General features: G+C 36.0%; 1 protein-coding gene and 3 non-coding genes across 9 annotated transcripts in view; 1 reads left to right on the top strand and 3 right to left on the bottom strand.

The window, feature by feature from the left end:
* The first annotated feature begins 726 nt into the window (after positions 1 to 726).
* Positions 727 to 21,109, top strand: part of lasp1 (LIM and SH3 protein 1) — a 60,155-nt gene continuing 39,772 nt past the window's right edge. Inside the window, exons 1-3 of one of the 6 annotated variants that reach the window (XM_073936255.1) lie at positions 727 to 814; positions 920 to 1,561; positions 3,132 to 3,224. The gene's annotated coding sequence lies outside the window, so the exon portion shown is untranslated. Of the gene's footprint in view, positions 1,562 to 3,128; positions 3,225 to 21,109 lie in introns of all 6 variants that reach the window. The other 5 variants (XM_073936254.1, XM_073936234.1, XM_073936257.1 and 2 more) reach the window with 5 other exon arrangements.
* On the bottom strand, positions 4,693 to 4,764 carry trnac-gca (transfer RNA cysteine (anticodon GCA)). Its single transcript has one exon. It is a non-coding gene; the product is annotated as a tRNA-Cys (tRNA).
* Positions 8,861 to 8,932, bottom strand: trnac-gca (transfer RNA cysteine (anticodon GCA)). The gene has a single exon. It is a non-coding gene; the product is annotated as a tRNA-Cys (tRNA).
* Positions 13,874 to 13,945, bottom strand: trnac-gca (transfer RNA cysteine (anticodon GCA)). The gene has a single exon. It is a non-coding gene; the product is annotated as a tRNA-Cys (tRNA).

Here is a 21,109-nt window from a genome sequence, read left to right as displayed (position 1 = left end):
GGAATCATACACAATGTTAATTCTTCTTCCACTGCAGCATGACTTTATATTCTAAACTGTACATTTCTGTTAAGTGACAAGACTTTTGTCTAAGCAAAGTCAGATCTTACAGTCCTAATAAAATAATTAAAAATCAAGGCATGATCATAGTTTATATTGGTAACATAAGAGTAATCTAGAGGCCCTTGCCTTTCATATAAGCCACTTCTGATAACAAATGATCAACTAGAAGTCAACTTATTATTTGTTGTTCCTAAAACTTTTGACTTTTGTCAGGTAGTGTAGATATTTGGACTAAAAACAAGAAAAAAGCTCTAAGAAAAGTTGAAAAGAGGTGCAGACGAAGCCCGATAAGGACAATGAATCGTTATCAGATCAAACAGAAGCTGAGCTGTAGGTCGTTTTGCATCGATCATTCAGATGATAATCTTATCTCCTCCTTTTATAGACCAGTGTGTGCTAATGCATTTGTTCTGAACAGTTTCTTAACGACTTGAAAACGGCCAAAAGAGATCTTTTGACATGCATCTGACTGAATTTGTACTTAGGCTTTATGTTCAAGGTAGCACCCCTCCCCCTTTTAAACTAGTTAAAAGTGCTATCAAAACACGGAGACAAACAAAATGCATTTAACTTATGATAATTAATATAAGAACACGAGAAAATCAGCAACGAACATCAATAACTCGAGACGAAATTCGTTTGTTTACATATGCCTCTGGCGCCATTGCTATAGCAACGTGACGTCGAGTAGCTTTGCTACTATTTATCTTAGCTAAGCTTTACCTTGATAAAAACAAAACGGACATTTAAGGTGAGTTGTGTGTTTAGCGTCATTGCTTAACTTAGATTTTAAACATAGCTTAAGAGGGCATGTGTTAATGTAAGTTACCCGCTTTCTTTTTGTTATAACGTAAAGCTAGTTTCAAATGAAAGAGGGAAAAAATTTAAAGAAAATCTGAAGAAAGAAGCAGCGAAAGGGACCGTTTCTGTTTCAACGTGGCTAAAAAAAGGCGATACTGAAAGGATGCTAAGTAAATGGGAAAACAATCGATAAAGGAATATACACTTACCGGCCACTTTATTAGGTACACTTCTCCAACTGCTTAACGCACATTTCTTATCAACGAATCACATGGCAGCAACTCAACGCATTTAGGCATATAACGTTAGACATGATCAAGACGATCTGCTGAAGTTCAAACTGAGCATCAGATTAGGGAAGAAAGGTGATTCAAGTGACTTTGAACGTGGCATGGTTGTTGGTGCCAGATGGGCTGGTCTGAGTATTTCAGAAACTGCTGATCTACTGAAATCCTGGAAGACTCGTTTCTTGAACATGACAAGGAGTGCACTGTACTCAAATGACCTCCACAGTCACCAGATCTCAATCCAAGAGAGCACCTTTGGGATGTGGTAGACCAGGATGCCATCATGCCAATATGGATCTCAGAGGAATATATCAGTATCTTGTTGAATCTATGCCACGAAGGATTAAGGCAGTTCTGAAGGCAAAAAGGTCCAACCAGGTACTATTAAGGTGTACCTAATAAAGTGACCGGTGAGTGATTTTGATTTGAACAGATTTAAGTTCACAGTACTCATTAGAATTAGTTTTTGAACTTAAATGGTTTGTTGCAATCGGTTTACTCAAATGATTTGAGTTATCTGAAATTATTGGGCTTTACAGTGCACATGCACTTGATGTTATTTCATTCTAGCTCTCTGAATAACTTAGGTTTTACACATCACAAAGGTGAGATATAATTTTCACCCCTTGGTTGGGGATGTGCTAAACTCGACTCTCACTGACAGGATGGTGCAAAAACAGATTTGTGTATTATTATAAACTAGTACCAAAAATAGTATGTGCTAATGGGTATAATAATATAATAATAATAAATACTCTTTGGATTAGAACAATACTTCTTTATGCCTTCCCACAATAAATATCAGACACTAATATTAGAGTTGAGGAAAAGTATTCAAGTGAGCTTTCTGCTATTTAAATGTTATATAACTACATTCATTCTCTTTTCGGCTTAGTACCTTTATTATTCATGGGTCGCCACAGCACAATGAACCGCGAACTTATCCAGCATATGTTTTACGCATCAGATGCCTTTCCAGCTGTCACTGGAAAACACCCATAAACTCATTCACTACAGAATTTAGCCTAATTTAGCTATAGCACATGTGTTTAGACTTTTGCGGAAAACTAGAACACCCACTTGGACATGGGAAAAACATTCAAACTCCACACAGAAATGCCAACTGATCCAGCCGAGACTTGAACCAATGAACATTTTGCTGTGAGGCAACAGCGCTCCCTACTCTGCCACCACACATCTTACTATACATTTAAACAAATAAAAAAAAAAAAACTGTAAAACAAATTGTACACATAGCTAACATGCTGAAATAAGAAAGCTAGTGATTGTTTAATTTTAGTTGTCTAAATACTGTTTTGGCAGCAACAACTAGTTGATTAGTTAAAGTTATTTGTATTCCATGGTAACTGATAACCTTTTTCCAAATTTGATTGTAATCCAGCAATGTGCAGTGGCTTTAAAACGATAATTGTAAAAAAATTAAAAAAAAAAAAAAAAAAAAACTCACGCTGGTAGACAAGGAAGGTTCTCTTTTATTAGTTTTATTCAACACAAGTCACTGAATCAAAGTGATGAAGCAGGAGAGTGGTGTTAAATCGGTTTGCGATCTTCAACAGCTTGTAATGTAAACATCTGATGTTAGCGATCTCACACACACAGTTCGTTCTTGAGAACATCAGAAGGTGGGTATGCAGACACGCAGTTGAACAGGTAAATCGTCACCTTAGAATTATAAGCCTCGCTGACATTTGTCAAAATTGAGTTATTGACAGTCTTATTAATTGACAGCTTATTTACATTATAGAATGCCTTGTTATAAAGTGGTTTACATTTAAGACTATTTAAAAAAAACAAAACTAAATGTTACACATACGAGTTGCCCTTATGGAAAACAAAAACTTTAAAGCTAAATCTCAAAATCATTAAGAACGCAGATAGAACCTTATTATTCCAAGGTGACGAAAATGTAGATCTTCTAGTAAGCACCATATTAGAGTAATCATTGCCCTTAATCAGCAGGTTAAGGATCCAAAGGCCTATGGAAGAAGCAGAGAAGATGAAAGTGAGGAAAACCATCAGAATGTTTTATCAGCGAATGTGTGGAAGAATGAGGTGGGTCTTTATAGTGTCTTTGATGAGGGGTAACAGGTGCAGGTGATTAGAAGGCCGGTAATGGCTCACGGGATTAGAGAGAGGTGGTTTGTGAGGAAGAGCGGTGATTGGTGGAGCAGGAATGAGCTGAGGGTGTGACAAAATGGTTATACAAATGAAATTTAATTTAACAAAAATAATCCCTTACCTTCTAAAACAGTTTGGCTATTTGACTTTTAATTGTTCGGCAAGCCATATGACACTATATTTATTATTTAAGACTTTGTCCTAAATAGTTTTAGACTGCTGTTTACACCCAAAAATAGTGCTTTCACCGTTTTATTTTTCCAAATGACAGTGATAAATCATATTTGAGTGCGCTTGTGTGTATAATGTTTAGTTCTCGGTAAAGAAGAGTACAAATCTAATTTTCAATATTTAACAAGCAAATAAATATAGACTGCTGTTTGTATTTTGTACATTAAACTGTACTTGAGCATTTCAGCATCTATGAACTACACCGCTGATATAAATAAAGACAGGTTTACCTACTGAACAATATGATAAATAACTATAATAGAAATTATCTATCTATCTATCTATCTATCTATCTATCTATCTATCTATCTATCTATCTATCTATCTATCTATCTATCTATCTATCTGTCTGTCTGTCTGTCTATATATCTATATATCTGTCTATCTGTGTGTGTGTGTGTGTGTGTGTGTGTGTGTTAGATCACTGGGTGTTTCATACATTTGATGATATCGTGGCCTTGTTGACTAAGCAAACGTGGTGAGCAATCATGAAGTGAGTCATAAAACGAGTCTAAAATAATTAAATGAGGGTGTGTGTTCGAAAACCATGCCCTGTATATTTGACATACAATTGTTTTGTTTTTTTTGAACAAGAATAAAAACGTATAAAATAAAGCACAAAAATTACAAGCAGAAAAAGAGGCAGAAACCCAAAGTCAAACAAAACAACTGCAATTTAACAAAGTGCTAAATTACAATTACAAACTCATAAATACACACAATTTAATAATATTAGAATATAAATCATAAACTCCAAAGACAAATCATATCCAAAACGTAAATTGCATAATAGAATTACACGTTTACAAAATTACAAAACAGCATCAGAATTATTCTTTATGCATCTCCTAAAACTGAGAGGAACCTTTTTTTGCTGTGTGGGTTGTTAATGATTTCATAATTTGATAATCTTAAATCTAATCAATTATTGATTTCTTACAATAATGAACTTTAGGAAAATAAAAACTGACAAGTAAGCCTGTGAATTTATTTTCAAATAAATCCTGAATTGCTCTGGCATGTTTGCCTCACTTGAATATATCTTGTAGGCTTGTACAATAAACACATAAAAAAAAAAATAAAGGTAGATGGATAGACAGACAGATCGACCTATTGACTGATTAATTTGTTCCTAAGTTATTTGAATATCATTTTTTGTAAAATGCAAAATAGGGGGCACCCGGATTTGAACCGGGGACCTCTTGATCTGCAGTCAAATGCTCTACCACTGAGCTATACCCCCACACACATGCATAAGTCACAGGTGTGTCTTTCACAGGACAGTCATCCAGTCATGTGTATTTATTTAAAGGTGTGACTATAAGTGTTAAACTCAGTTACTAGAGGACCGCAGCTGTGCACAGTTTAGTTCCAACTCTGCTATAACACACCTACCTGTAGGTTTCAAACAAGCCTGAAGGACTTAATTAGTTTGATCAGGTGTGTTTAATTAGGGTTGGAACTAAACCGTGCAGAGTTGCAGCCCTCCAGGATCTGAGTTTGACACTTGTGCTGCAAGTGTATGCTTTGGATAATTTCCCGTCTTTTAAAAAATAAATTTGATACAGAGTTAGAAGTTACAAGAAGTCGCTACCTCTGGGTCTGACCTGTCATAGTTTGAATTTTTTACCTTATTTTGAAGAGACCATATCATTCAAATAATTTTAAAAACACTAGTACTGCATTATATATTTAGCTGACTCGTGTACTTGCGTTATCCAAAATGCTTCAAAGATTGTGCAAATCCAGAGAAATGAGCAACTTAAACTGGTGAGATGGACCAAATTTCCAATAGTAATGATGTCACACGACCTCTATAATATTAATACACCCTCGCCTTTTAATATGATATATTTAATTCCATCTCATTTATCAATTAAACTTATTTAAGCTTTGAGTGTTTTGATAGATAATGAGCAAATTTTCTGACCTACCATAACCTTTATATAAAACTGTAGGGATAGTTTACAGTTTGACCCAATGAATGACCAGTCTAGTAGATGAAGAAGAGCTGGAGTCAGAGATTTAAATAAATAAATCAAGTTTACTGAAGATAGTTTGCAAGTACATCAGCAGAAGCCAGCTTCAACACTCGCAATGAGTTCCTAGGCCGCTCTGCTTAGACATTTTAGATAGTAATAACTACTAGAAATAACAATAGAAACAGTTGATTCCAGTCCTCAGCCATCAGTTCCACTCAAGGTCTCCGTGACCTCTGACCTAGTTTGGTGGCTTCTGAAAATAGTTATAAAGAGACAGGCAAATGCACTGAACATTCTTATATTAAGCAATGTGTTAACTTATTCATTAATTAAAATCAATTCAAAGTTAAATACTCATTCAAATGATCAAATAATAATTATATTTAATAAAAAAATTATGAGAAAAGGATAAACTTTGGTCCATGATGAGACGGATTGGAAAGCAGAAATCCGAATCCTTCATAACAAACTGTTTTTTTAAAGTTTCTTGATGCTAGTTTGGAAGTGTTGGCAGTTTGGGTCAACTATTTCCTGGCAAAAAGCGTTCCAAAATCTGCCTGCTCCAAGAAAAACCTGCCCAAAACATTTACAACCAAAAGAACGCAATACAATTGTGTTGCTATATCAGCAAAGACTGTTAAGGTTTTTTTTTCACAAAAGCTAAAAATTAACATAATAAAATGTCATAAAATAAGATAATACATTTCCCAGATCAGAAAACAGTACAAAAGGAAAACATCAAACCATGGCAAATAAAATGAAGAAAAAGAGAACAAAACACGTTTCTAGCCAAACATCAAAGATGTGAGGCTATATATCTGTAAATGGCAGTCATGATGAAATCGCCAGACATTAATCTTTTGAAATATACATGCATTGTTTTAAATTGACAAAACAAGGCAATTCTATGGAGGAAATAAGCCTAACGTAAGGGTTGGAATATGTCGAAAATGTTATTAGTGCAACAAACTAACATTTTGTGTTGGCTGTGCTCTCACACTCGCTTATGTACAACATAACACAACCAGAAATATTATTTGTGATCAGAAAAGCAAATGACAATGATAATGATAATAATAATAATGTGTTTACCTTTAGAGCTGCCTGATATGCCAAAAATCCAATCTCGATAGTTATTTCCCATATTGAAAGATAATCGATATCAGTTGTTAATGCTTCCAGATTTAAAAAAGTACCCCAACAATGACTGAAACCACAAAAGTTAGAGGGTCCATTAAGTAGCAAAACATATTTTCAGCCGATAAATTTTCGGTGGCTGAAAATTCGGTACATTTCTAATATCAACACTCTTTTAGATTGGCTTTTATATCAATATAGAGTAAAAAGTCTTGAGCAGGGGTGTCCATACTCGGTCCTGCCAGTGTCCTGGAGAATTTATCTCCAACTTGCTTCAACACACCTGCCTGGAAGTTTCTAGTACATCTAGTAAGAGCTTGATTAGCTAGTTTAGGTGTGTTTGATTAGGGTTGGAGCTAAACTCTCCTGGACACTAGCCCTCCCTGACAGAGTTTAGACACCCATGGTCTAGAGCTTATCTTTGTTATTGACATACATTTTATCATGATTCAATATAATATCGTTTACCGGCCCAGTCCTACTTACCTTTGTGTTTTACTTTAAACAGAGCAGTTAAAGAGTTGGATTACTCTCTGATACAACTTATATTTATACCAGTTTCCATATAAAAAAAACCTACATCTTCTAACTCTGACTAGCTAAAAAAAGATCTGATTGAATGACGCACATTTGGGTATAGTTTGATGACTAATGAGCAAATCAAATGTAAAGAACTGAAAAGAACCTTGAAAATGCTTAGGATTCAGCTTAGATTTTGTCCATCCACTAAACTAAATCTGATTTGCACATTTAAAGTCATAAAGTTTAAGATGCCATGATTGTTGAAATGTATTTCTTTATCTTTACATGTAACCATGAACATTGAGTAGCACATCTTGTCAAAGGTCAAAAAAACAAAAAGAGATACCTCCTAAAAAAAGCAAGACTGATCTTGAAAATAAAACAGTAGAAAGTTCAGCTGAACTTATAATGTATACATATGATTTACAGCTTAGTGAACATACTAAAGACATCATTTACTAGCAGCAGGTATTAGGTATCAGAACCTAGAAGGGAAGTATAACACGCTTTGGTTTTAGCTAGAAACCAAATCCAGTTCTGTAGAATTGTTGATGTTTCAGCCTAGTGTAGATTGAATGCAGGCCTGCCAATCACTTATTTCCAGTGTAACTACAGTACATGTCGAGTTTAAAGATTGTAAAGGGGAAATTTTGGATGGTATGAAGATACCAGCTTCCTTAAAACATTGTTCTATAAATACATTCCACAGCAGTCCTGTAAGGTTTGCTGGGGGCAAAGGGGTGGAGTTGGCGTAGGGGAAAACATTTCTTCTTCCTCCATTTGAAAAATTTGAATAGCAACCAAAATAGCGACACCATCAAGGGACATGGTACCATCAAGTCACAATTTTAACATATTTATTTCTGTTGTAATCACCTTCATTGTGACAATTATTAACAACTTTATTTTTCTTATTTATTTATTCTTATTATTAACAACACTGATATTCTACATAAATTCGAAACAGTTTTGGACCTAAAACTGATCCCTGTGGTTCACCACAATTCACTTTAATATATACGCCAATTCATTTAACCGCTGAAAAAATGCATGCTATTGCAGTAAATATGTGGCGAGACCTGTTTGGCTGCAGACATTCTTCTAAATATCTTCTTTTGTGTTCAGATTTTCACTTTTTTTTTTACCTGAGTTTGTAATAATTCGAGGGTGACTACATTTAATGTATATCCCTTTAATAAATCAAGAATCGGTTTCACCCTTTGTTTGGGATGACACCTAGTGGCTAATGAAACAACTACATGAATTCCACTCAAGACATTTTAATTTCATGACACTTTCATCAGATGAATTCATCTACCAGCATACCATTGATACACACAGCTCAGTGGGTTTGACTGGTTCTGGTGCTTATTTTTTGGATGTATGTTTATTTTGCAAAGCAGTTCTGTACAACGGCATATATAAATACATCATCGTCATGTTAACATTGTACTTTTTGGTCTAGATAAGCTTTTAGTTTCACAATGTTTACATCAGATCTATAAAAATAAGTTATTAATGGACTTCAAGTGTGTGTGTTTGTGTGTGTGTGCATGTGCGCTAAAGAGCCTTTGTCTTCCTGTTACTGGTTTATTCATTCATGGTTTCAGATGATTAGCTTCTTTTGTTCTCATGAGATATTTTGGACAAATTCAATGATAGAGGTTTATCCTAATTTTCTGGTGGTCTTGTAAAAACAGGGGGCACCCGGATTTGAACCGGGGACCTCTTGATCTGCAGTCAAATGCTCTACCACTGAGCTATACCCCCACTTGTGATTGTCATTCACAGGTGAGGCTTTCACAGGGCATTACTGAGCAAGCAGTCCATTATGTACACAATAGGTGTGATTATAAGCATAAGTGAAAGATAAGTGAAAGATAAGTGATAAGTGAAAGATAAGTGTTTTATCTTTTATGATCTCAGCGTGCAGCCTTTGTGCCGTCCTCCTGCTGCACCACATAACTGCATAACAGATGCCCATGAATAGCTGTAATAACTGGAGAATTGCATGTCGGTTTGTTTGTTTGTTTGTTTGTGATTGAGGTTGGAATCCAATCTTGAATCTGATTTATGATACCTTGGCCAACAAAAGCAGTCATTTATTCAATCGTTTTCCTTCAGCTTAGTCTCTTATTTATATGAGGTTGCCACAGTGGAGTGAACCACCACACAAAAGCAGTCATAAGTGTAAATTTACCATTTGTTTTAAGATTTCTTTGAAATAATTTAGCGTTCTGTTGATTTGTGGTTTGTTAGAATATTTGGCTGAGATACAATTATTTGAAAATCTGATGGTTAAAAAAACTAAATACTTGGAAAATCGCCTTTAAAGTTGTAGAAATAAAGTATTTAATGCACACAACTTGTCAAAATGTGATAGATTTACATTAGATAGTCTACATATAGCATTAATGTAAATTCAAAACAGTTTTGAACCTAAAATTTTATTAAATTTTTTTTGTAACATTTATGATTGTACAATGTGCTTTTACAGACATAATCAAAGGCAAGTTTTAGAGAAAATGTGCAATGAGTTGTAGAAATTATAGTAATCCCTAAAAATAAGCCAACAGATAGATTGAGGTAAGGGAAAACAAGAAAAAAAGGGAAACATCATACATTTACATTTAGTCATTTAGCAGACGCTTTTATCCAAAGCGACTTACAAATGAGGACAAGGAAGCAATTTACACAACTAAGAGCAACAATGAATAAGTGCTATAGGCAAGTTTCAGGTCTGTAAAGTCTAAGAAGGGAAGTATTAATTTAGTAGTATTAGTATTTTTTGTTGTTTTTGTTTTTGTTTTTTTTGGGTACAGTTAGTGTGATATTCAGAGAGGCAATTGCAGATTAGGAAGTGAAGTGGAGACTAAATAGTTGAGTTTTTAGTCGTTTCTTGAAAATAGCGAGTGACTCTGCTGTTCTGATGCAGTTAGGGAGTTCATTCCACCAACTGGGCAGATTGAGCGTGAGCGTTCGCGAAAGTAATTTCTTCCCTCTTTGGGATGGAACCACGAGGCGACGTTCATTCACAGAACCCAAGTTTCTGGAGGGCACATAGATCTGCAGAAGTGAGAGCAGATAAGAAGGAGCAAGGCCAGAGGTCACTTTGTAGGCAAACATCAGAGCTTTGAATTTGTTGCGAGCAGCAACTGGCAGCCAGTGCAAACGGACTAGCAGCGGAGTGACATGTGCTCGTTTAGGTTCATTGAAGACCACTCGTGCTGCTGCGTTCTGGAGCAGTTGAAAAGGCTTGATAGAGTTAGCTGGAAGCCCTGCTAGTAGAGAGTTGCAGTAATCCAGTTTGGAGACAACAAGAGCTTGAACAAGGAGTTGAGCTGCATGTTCAGATAAGAAGGGTCGGATCTTTCTGATGTTATAGAGTGCGAATCTGCACGATCGAGCAGTTCTAGAAATGTGGTCAGAGAAGTTTCGTTGGTCATCAATCATTACTCCAAGGCTTTTCACCATTTTGCATACCATCTATAAGTACTAATATTGGTGACCAATCAGTCACCTAGTCTCTGGATAGGCATATAAAACTAAATATATATTTTCCTCATCACAGCATATTCCTTTAATATAAACATGTCATAACTCAAATTTTAAAGAAAATTGTCATAAATACTATATTTTATGATATTATAGACCTCCTTGAATGTAATTCTTATTTCCCTTAAGGTCAAAGTATTATTTGCACCCCACTTCAACTAAAATGTAGATAACTGATCAGCAAAAATAACTTTAAAATAAAGATACAAATTATACCAGATGGAATTTTTACAAAAGAGCATTTATTCCAACAAAAATAGACTATATGTAGTGGTCAATGATCGTTTAAGTGTTTCCTGTTGCTATTTTGGGTTTTTATTTTATTTTGTTTTTTCAGTCTTATCAGGAAACAATCCAAAGTAATTCACAATGTCACTTTGTGAGTCGTTCTTTTAAAGAGATTGTGGTGGTTGTTGTAGCTACTAAATCATATTAACAGGAACAGAAATGTTTTACAGACATGGGTTGTGGCTGTAAGGGTATCCGCTGCATAAAAACGTGCTGGATAAGTTGGTGGTTCATTCCGACCCCGGTTAATAAAGGGACTAAGCCGAAAAGAAAATGAATGAATGAATGAACACAAATGAACTGATTCAGATGTGCGTTTGAACTGAAGTGTTAGAAAATGTGCAAAAGGTTACCATAAAAGGCGCAAATAATACAGTTTTGCAACCTTAAAGGGCTCCACAGACCATTCAAATAAAATGGTTTATTGTTGCACAAATGGGTGAGCATTTTAGTGACTTTTCCACATGCAACATTATCTATTGTACATGGACCGTTAATGACAGTACTACCGTTTACAAACTACGGTGGCACCATCAGTATTTTAGTGCCATAGTATCGCGATACTACCATAGTACCGGTAAGCCATGCAACCCTACTCTGCGGTACACCAAAATTTACTTTAATATATGACTTTGACCATTTAATGTCGCCATTGGATAAGCTAAACACAATGGCCGTAAATGTGTGTCGAAACCTGTTTGGCTGCAGACATTTTTACTCTGTGTTAATTTGTTTGTAGTACGGTTTACCTCGTTAATCACTGGTGTTACATTCTAAAAATAACCTGCAATAGGTGAAATCCAAGTAGTAGTCCGCTTTATTTTTCAAAATTATCATAGATGTTTAAAGCTGTAAAACCTGTCAATACACGCTTTATACACTTTTCTCAGACAGACATTAACATTTTCACACTTTACTCTCTTGTTTAAACACTGTCAAATGTCAAACGTTCATAGAAAACTACGTCCAGTTTTATAGACTGAAACTAAAGACCAAAACCTGGTGTCAATGTGCAAACATTCATCACTTTCAGCAACCGATTCCTAAAGCTGCGGTCACACTTGACTTTTTTCATACACATGTACATGCGTCAGACCGGAAACGCAGAGTCATGCGTTAAATTTCGCATCATCGCAAAATCGCATCACTTGACTGCGTGAGACCAATCGAGAATCAAAACACGACTTATCTGGACAGAAATTTAAAACATGGACCAATCGCTCGCTGTTTTTAATGTCTAATAATCTTGTTTAATCCCGCCCCTTTTTGCAATGCCGTACAACAGAATTTCACACACACAGACTCTAGTATGACTGCAGCTTTAAGCTTTTTAGCTTTAGTGCGGATAATGTTGACATCCAGACTAATGTTTTTTTCCTGCATGCAGTCATTGATCCACAAAGCTAAAGCAAACTCCATCCTTAACTACGACTAACACGACTATTGAAAGTAACACACACCAGATGTACACATTTACATGTTATTTAAAATGAAATTATTCAGATGGCGATCTGTGGCGCGGCAGAAATATGAACAGTGTCCTGAGTCGTAGCTGGAAGCCACAGACAGCTGCCGACTTGCAGCACCGCTGTGCGTACTGTGATACAATGCTAATAAGGCTACAATGCTAAAATGCACTTAACCCTGCTCCGGACGACAACGCGCGCGCACACACACACACACACACACACCTCCGGACGATAACGCGCTCACACGCGCACACAGACACACACACTACTCCCCGTCCACGGAGCTCCGTTAACAAAGCAGCACGCGTCGCGTTTTTAACATGACTTTGCACGCGATAAGAGAATATAGCCAGTTAACCTGATACAGTACACGCGGTTACAAGTAACAAATCACAACTAAATACATTTGCAAGCTAGAGTCAACGAGGCAACTTTAATCGCACGTACTTACACTTGAGAAATGGAGGAAGAAAAATCCATCCTGACATCCATCAGTAGGTTACTCTTTACTGATCCTTCCTTTAACAAACGCTGATGAAGTATTCTTTGTAGCATGTAGTTTCCAGAAGTTTCCAGTAGTTTCCAACTGCTTGGCTATAATGCTGAGGTTTCATCTTTGGGTAGAGACTCAATATATCCATCTGCAGTGTGACTTCAATCGACCGGCATGTTTGTGTGTGTGTGGGTGTGTGTGTGTGTCTGGGTTTTTGCGTCAGAGGGCGGGGCCTCAGGTTTGAAATCTCCCGGGTTTGCGCGTGCATGTGAATAACTTGGTTTCATTCATACGTCATGGCGAAACACCTAATGAATCGGTATCTAGGCGACTCGTTTGAAGCACTATGAGTCGACTCTTTTATAGATGAATCAACAGTTTTAAACACTGTATTCTTACAGATTTAAGCCTTAGCTAGATACTTCACTTCACTTAGAGCTGTGTTACACACTACATGGAGGGGAATTTTCAAAAACCCATAATATGGGCTCTTTAATTTCATGAAAGTGTCTTTCATCAGATGAATTAATCTACCACTATACCATTGATACACACAGCTCAGTCGCTTTGACTGGTTCTGAGGCTTATTTTTTTTGCTTGTCTTTTTGTTTTGCAAAAGCAATTCTGTGCAACGTCATATATATGTCATTGTCATAACATTGTACTTTTTGGTCTAGATACGCTTTTAGTTTCACAATGTTTACATCAGATCTATAAAAATAAGTTATTAATGGACTTCAAGTGTGTGTTTGTGCGCTAAAGAAGCCCTGTGTTTGTGGTGATATTCATTGAGGTTCATTCGTTTGATATTCATTTTAGGTTTAGATTAGCTTCTGTTATTCCCAAGTGTTTTTGAATATCCAGTTGGAGATATTTGTCCTCATTTACTGGTGTTCTTGTCAAAACAGGGGGCACCCGGATTTGAACCGGGGACCTCTTGATCTGCAGTCAAATGCTCTACCACTGAGCTATACCCCCGTTGGTAGCAGTCCTCCACAGGTGAGGCTTTCACGGGGCGTTACTGAGCAAGCAGTCCATTATGTACACAATAGGTGTGATTATAAGCGTAAGTGTGTTTTATCTTTTATGATCTCAGCCTGTAGCCTTTGTGCCGTCCTCCTGCTGCACCACATAACTGCATAACAGATGCCCATGAATCACTGTAATAACTGGAGAATTGCATGTTTAAATGTGAATGAGGTTAAAATGCAGTCTTAAATCTGATCTATGTGACCCTGGATCACAAAAAGCAGTCATAAGTGTAAATGTATCATTTGTTCTTATATTTATCCATCACATCAAATGAATTAACTTTCCGTTGATGTATGGTTGTTAAGATTGGACAATACTTGGCTGAGATACAATTATCTGAAAATCTGATGGTTAAAAATACTGAAAAAAATGTTTTTTAAGTTGTCAAATTGAAGTGTTTAATGCACACCACTTGAGGTTTATTATATTTACAATAGGAAAGTTACTAAATATATTCATGTAACATGATCTTTACTTAGAATTCTAATAAATTTTGCCATAAAATAAATGTATATTTTTGATCCACACAAGAGGATTATTAACTATTACTAAAATTTTGGCTAATACCAAAAATGTACCCATACAATATAAGACAAAAAATATAAATAAATAAAAACAGTAACTTTTTGCACTGTGTAACATTGGCTTTTTAATAGCAGTAAAATAGTAATATTAATATATATTAAGTGTGAGTTTGACAGGGCTGCGCGGAACGTGTCTGAAGAGCGAAGAGGGATACTGGGGTAAGAAGGGTGCGCGACTTACTTGAGGACCGGGAGTGATACGCACGGTTTCCTGGAGATTATCACTCGTTTGCGGGCATTATGAGTCCCGCAAATGCATGGGGACTTTTAATACTAAGATGTATTAGTGTAAACGGGGCCTAAGTGTGTATTTTTTGCAAGCGGGCTTGCGACGGGGGCAGGGCGGAAGATCGGTGATGCTGGCTCAGCATCATGTTGTCTATTGGCCATCGGCGATGGACGATAGCATCATCTATCGGCCCAACCCTAATATATATATAATCATAGAATATAGTTTGGTAAATATATTAACTCTAGAAAGTAAAAAAATAGCAATAAATGTGGGATAAATGAGATATATGTAAAGATGCATTCTGGTTGTTATAAACTTAAAACCTGCGGTTAAAATTGAATTTATATTTTCCCCTACACATATTTACTCAATCATGATAGTGTTTGTGACAGATTTGCACCCGAAAAACATAACTAAACACAAGCACCAGTCCAGGCCCAGTTTTATAGGTGTATTTGAGCATCCTTACTCAGTTAAAGCTGTAATAATAGGAAATATTGGCGAAAAGCAATAACAGTAACAATAACAATAACTCTCCAGTGTCGTTTCTGATCACAACACATTTTTTGCAGTGTTCTAGACAAAATAAATTCCAGACACCCAAAGCGCTTTAAACAATGGGGGGAATTTCCTCATCCACCACCAGTGTGCAGCATCCCCCTTGATGACACGATGGCAGCTATATTACACCAGACCACACACCAGCTGATTGGTGGAGAGGAGAGCCAGAGTGATGAATCCAATTATGATATGGAGATGGTTAGGCCATTTGGCGAGGATGGCGGGGTTAAACCCCTACTCTTTTTTTGAAGGATGTCCTGGGATTTTTAACGACCACACAGAGTCAGAATCTCGGTTGAACATCTCATCCAAAAGACGGTGCTCACTGAGCAGTATATAGTCCCCTTCACTATATTGGGGTGTTACGACCCACATAGACCGCAGGTTGATCGCCCCCTGCTGGTTTCAGTAACACCTCCTCTAGCAGCAACCTAGCTTTCCCATGTGGTCTCCCGTCCAGGTACCTACCAGGCTTCTTAGCTTCAGTGGGCGACCATGTGAGAGCTGCAGAGAGCTAGATGCCGGCAAAGCATCTGGTGATCTCTTGATGATATTGATCAATCAGAGATCTATCCACAGCTTTGTCTGTAGTCAGTGAGTTCTACTATTTTGTGAATCCTCTGGTCATAATACCCAAAGTATTTATTTACCTTATCTTTTAATTCAATAACCTCAAGATTTCTGGTCTTGTACACGTCCATTGATTTTTAGCCATGAAAAAATCAGCTCATTGTGCTGGCTAATGTTGCAAACTGGTATTTTCTATTATATTAATCTTACTTTAATAAATAATCAAAAACACATTTGTTTTGTAGACAAAGTAGTTTGACAGCTTACTGCTGTTTGTTATTTTTAGTCATTTCCTCTATAGGAAAATGAATGGGAAGTCCTGAAACAATCACAGAAAAGAGCACACTTCTGCTTTGCTGAATAAGGTTTGATTTAATTAATTAATAAATATAGTGGAAAGATATGATTGTGGTGTATGATAAAGAGTTTCATAGGTTATAATCAAGCAGTTTGAGATATAGTGATGAACTAAAATACAAATGTACTTTTGGTTACTGAAGTTTTTTAATTATTTCATTATAATTTAAGCTGAATGTATGATTCATGATGAAAAGACAGTGAAAAATAGGCATAGTGGGAGTTTTTAAAGGGCACCTATGATGAAAATCAACTATTGTAGGCTGTTTGGATAGAACTGTGCGTAGGTATAGTGTGTCCACTGTCATATTGGAGTGATATAAAGACAATAAGTCTCTTTTTTTTTTATTTCCTGACGTTAAAATAGGATCCAAATCCCAGTGATTTTGAGGCCCACTGCAACGTGACGTAAGAGTGCAGTTTTCCCCACCCACCAAATTCATTAACAGGCACCATGTTTCTATAATAACATGTATACACATGTCCCACAGAACATTTTGGGATTAAAACATATGTTACAACTCTCTGGGATCATCTGCACCTCAATAACAAAATTTTGAATGTTTAATGTGTTTTTAAAAGAGTGAATTTTTTAAATAAATGTAAAATCGCCATGTAATTCTTAACCGCTACAATCACAACAGTAGCATGGTGTCAGTAAATGCACCCATGCATTTGTGTGTGACTCATCATTTCAGAAAGGCTTGAAATAAACTCCACCACAAATACATGAAATAAATCTACTTGGTATTTTTGATTAATGAGCTGTATTTCTGGGTCTGTCTCCATCACTGACTGCCGTTTATCTGATGTAATCCAGAAGAAGCAGACACGCACATGGGAACTGTGGGCAGGGAGAAGCAGCTTATTTGGATTTAAAGACACAGGATACAATAAACAGCTACACTGTACTCAGACACCAAAATGGGCAGATTCTACATTATATAATACATAATCTGATGGGTATTTTGAGCTGAAACTTTACAGACACATTCTGAAGACACCAAAGGCTCATCCTACATCTTGTAAAAGGGATAAAGTAGGTGCCTTTTAAGCAAAGTTTTTCAGACAAAATATAAAATGGCCCTAAATACACATACAAACAGTATTTTTAGAAATAACTTGATATAATTTGAAACGATTTTGTTAGTTTTTGAAAAATAATGTGAAAATAGACATGCTATAATCTCCCATGTGCTGCACGCTGAGACTGTTGTTTGGGCAGAATTTATTCTATTTTATAATCACTGTAAATTGATATACTGAAATACCCATGTGGAATTTGTATTATCTCCAAATAAGCATTTCCTACATTCCTACTAGAATGAGTTTGATGACCCCTCATAAATCTTTGGTGGCCCCTAGGTAGGGTCGCGACCTCAGGTTGTGTATACAATGCAGACTGTGTCAAAGCAGCTTTACAGAGATGAACAAACCCAAAGGTATGCATTCATATTCGGGTATACATTTACATCAATGAAAAAAAAAAAAAAACAGAAATGCTTTCACTTTGAGACTCTTCAGCTGTAATCTAAAAATAGGCCAAGTGAGAACTGAGAGAAATGAGGCTTTGAAATGTTGGTTTTCATCCTGCAAAAAGAACTGACATTAATCCACACGCTGGAAAGTTTCGAGATTCTCTCTCATAACCGCAGTGATTGAAATGGTGATGACCGTATCATTAGACAGGACAAAAATATAATGTCAAAATAGGCTAGAGCTCCTTCACTAATTTCAGGAGCTCCCTCAGTGATTTTATTCTGGAACTGGGCCTACATGCCAGGCAAATCTACAAAAGGGAGATACAAATGAAAACGTATCACACGCTTCAGTAAAGATAATTGAAATTCTAGACAAGTGCTTTTACTTTTGAAAGGGATAATTCACCCATAAATAAAAATGTGCTCTCTGTTTACGCACTCTCAAGTGGCTTTATTAGTTTCTATCATCTGTTAAACACAAAACGATATCTCGAGGAAAGCTGAAAACCGGTAACTGTTGACTTCTATCATAGGAAAAACAAATATGAAGTCAGTTTGGCTGGGTAATATGGCAAAAATCCAATCTCAATAATTATTTTCCATCATGAACGATATATATTTCAATATCAGTTGATAATGCTTCCAGGTTTAAAAGAGTATCCCAAAAATGACTGAAGCTACAAAAATTAAAGGGTCCATTAAATGGCATAACATTTTTGGCCGAAAATTCGGTGCATCTCTAATATCAACACACTTTTAGATTCCCATTGTTGCACATTTCTGCTGTGTGATCGGCTCTTAGATCAATATAGAGTGGAAAAACCCAGAGCTTATCAATGTTATCGACATAAATTTTAGCGCAGTTCAATATAAAATTGTTTATTGCCCAGGACTTAACAATAAGGATTGCCCCGATGGCCAGTGGTGTAAAGTAACAAATTATGAATACTCAAACTACTGTAATTGAGTAGTTTTTCTCAGAAGTTGTGATTTACTAAGTAGTTTTTAAAATGTGTACTTTTACTTTTTCTCTTGAGTACGTCTTTAGTGCTGTTTTGGATTTGTTCCCTTTTCTTCCCATCAACTAGGCATACAACAATGCAGCCTACACAGCATATACACCCTTCTTATATATGTATATACATATAAACATACACACATATACACATTCAAATAACATAGGTACAAAAATATAAAAATTCAAATATGGTTCCCAAAGATAGTCAAAGTTCTTCTGCTTGCCTTTGATGATATAAGTTAGTCTTTCCAGTCCAATACAGTTCAATATTTATTTATTTTTGCACATTTATATGGATGGAGCATCCATGTGTTTCCAGTATAATGCAATAACCCATCTAGCTTAAAGAAAACCAAAATCCAAAATGTTTGTATTTCCAAGTTCCATAGGATTTAAACCAAGAATACAGAGCTCGGCATGCATTTAAAGGGATCTTAATATTAAGCATGTCTGACATACATTCAGTTATCTCTTTCCAACACTTTTGTATTTTAGGACATTGCCAGAGGCAGTGATGTAGTGTACCTTTATCAACATTTAGAGCACACCTGGAAGGTTAGCAGAAAAGTTTCACAGGGTTTATATACATTCCCATTAACCATTTATATTGAAGTAGTTTAAACCTGGTATTTATTGTTTGTGTTTGAGCTTTCAAGCAAGCATAATTCCAATCTATATCATCTTGCATATTTTCTTTCCAGGCATTTAATTTATTCAATGCTGATTTATTATGTGTGACCAAAAACTGTAATGTATAGAAACATGACCTCTTTCTTCTAAATTTTGGATAGTTATTTCCTCTTATTTTGATAAAGATTGTATACAACTAATCTGTGTTTCTTTTGATGACATGTAACTCTTCAACTGAAGGTATAGTGCTGTATTACTTTTACTCCATTACTTACCTTCAACCTGCAGTCACTACTTTATCAGTTCTTGTCTATGGGGATTAGAAAAATCAGTCCTGTGATTCCTGTCCAAGACATGGGCGATTTATAATTGCAGCAAACTGTTTGGAAGCATGTCCAAGAAGATGCCCAAAGTTTTCTCTTGCAATGACTTAAAAACTGTTTAGATGCATGTCACTGATGAGAAGATGACGGATGTTTAGTGTGTGATGACCGAAATGGCCTTAAACACCCAGCAGGCACAAGACATTAACATGACATTAGATTGACGTTATACCCCAACATTGTGGGGACTTTGCATTTTGTTTGGAAATGAAAATCAAGTTGACGCAGAACCCAACGTCAGCCTGACGTCAATGTCCAACGGCCAACCTAAAATCAACCAAATATCAATGTCTAATGATGTTACAGCTTGACGTAGTTTGGATGTTACCACTATGACGTCTATCAGATGTTGGATTTTGGTTGTCATTCCTGATGAATAAATGTCAGTATTTGTCGTCAATATGATGTTGGCTTAAGATTTTGACTCGACGTTGGATTTTGGTCACTTTCCAACACAACCTAAAATCAACCAAATATCAACGTCATTTGACATCGTTATTGGACGTCAAAAAACGTTCTCCATAGATGCTGGCTAGACATTGAATTTTGGTCACGTTATATGACCTAAATCTATCCTAATAATAACGTCTTATGAAGTTTGTGTGCCGTTTGGGCAATAACTAAATGTACTACAGAATGTTACGTTTACACACATCCACCAATTACATGTAAATGCATCAGCTTTCACATTGTAATACTCACTACTCACTACTTTTGAGTACTTTTGAAAGGGCTACTTTTACTCATACTTTGAGTAATATTTACAACGTTACTTTTACTTGCACTACATTTTTAGGCAAGTAATGGTACTTTTACTGAAGTATGATTTTTCAGATCTCTTTCCACCACTGCCGATGGCCCGGGGCAAGCATGATAGATGCTTGGGACAGTAAACAGGATCATTACTGGCCTGATTGGGACAGTGCTACCTTGTCACTAATGTTTCATTTGTTTGCAACTATTTATCAATTGTGTGCATTTTAAGTTTGTGCTTTTAAGTCTTTAAATGCTACCTTCTCTGTGATGTCGTAAACACCATACTGCATTTTGGTTCCTCTGATTTGAGGTTTTCAGCATGCTATTTTTTTCACCTTAACCAGGTAAAAACTAGGGATGTCCAAATCCAATCACGTGATTGGAAATCGGGCCCAATACACATGGTTTCAGACTCAATTGAAATCGGACGTTACTTCCCGATAAGGACTCGAATATATATGTATCGATATATATATATATATATATATATATATATATATATATATATATATATATATATATATATATATATATATAT

This window comes from Danio rerio, chromosome 3, assembly GCF_049306965.1.
Source record: "Danio rerio strain Tuebingen ecotype United States chromosome 3, GRCz12tu, whole genome shotgun sequence".
In the NCBI taxonomy this organism is placed as follows: Eukaryota; Metazoa; Chordata; class Actinopteri; order Cypriniformes; family Danionidae; genus Danio; species Danio rerio.
This window is presented reverse-complemented; position numbering and strand designations above follow the sequence as displayed.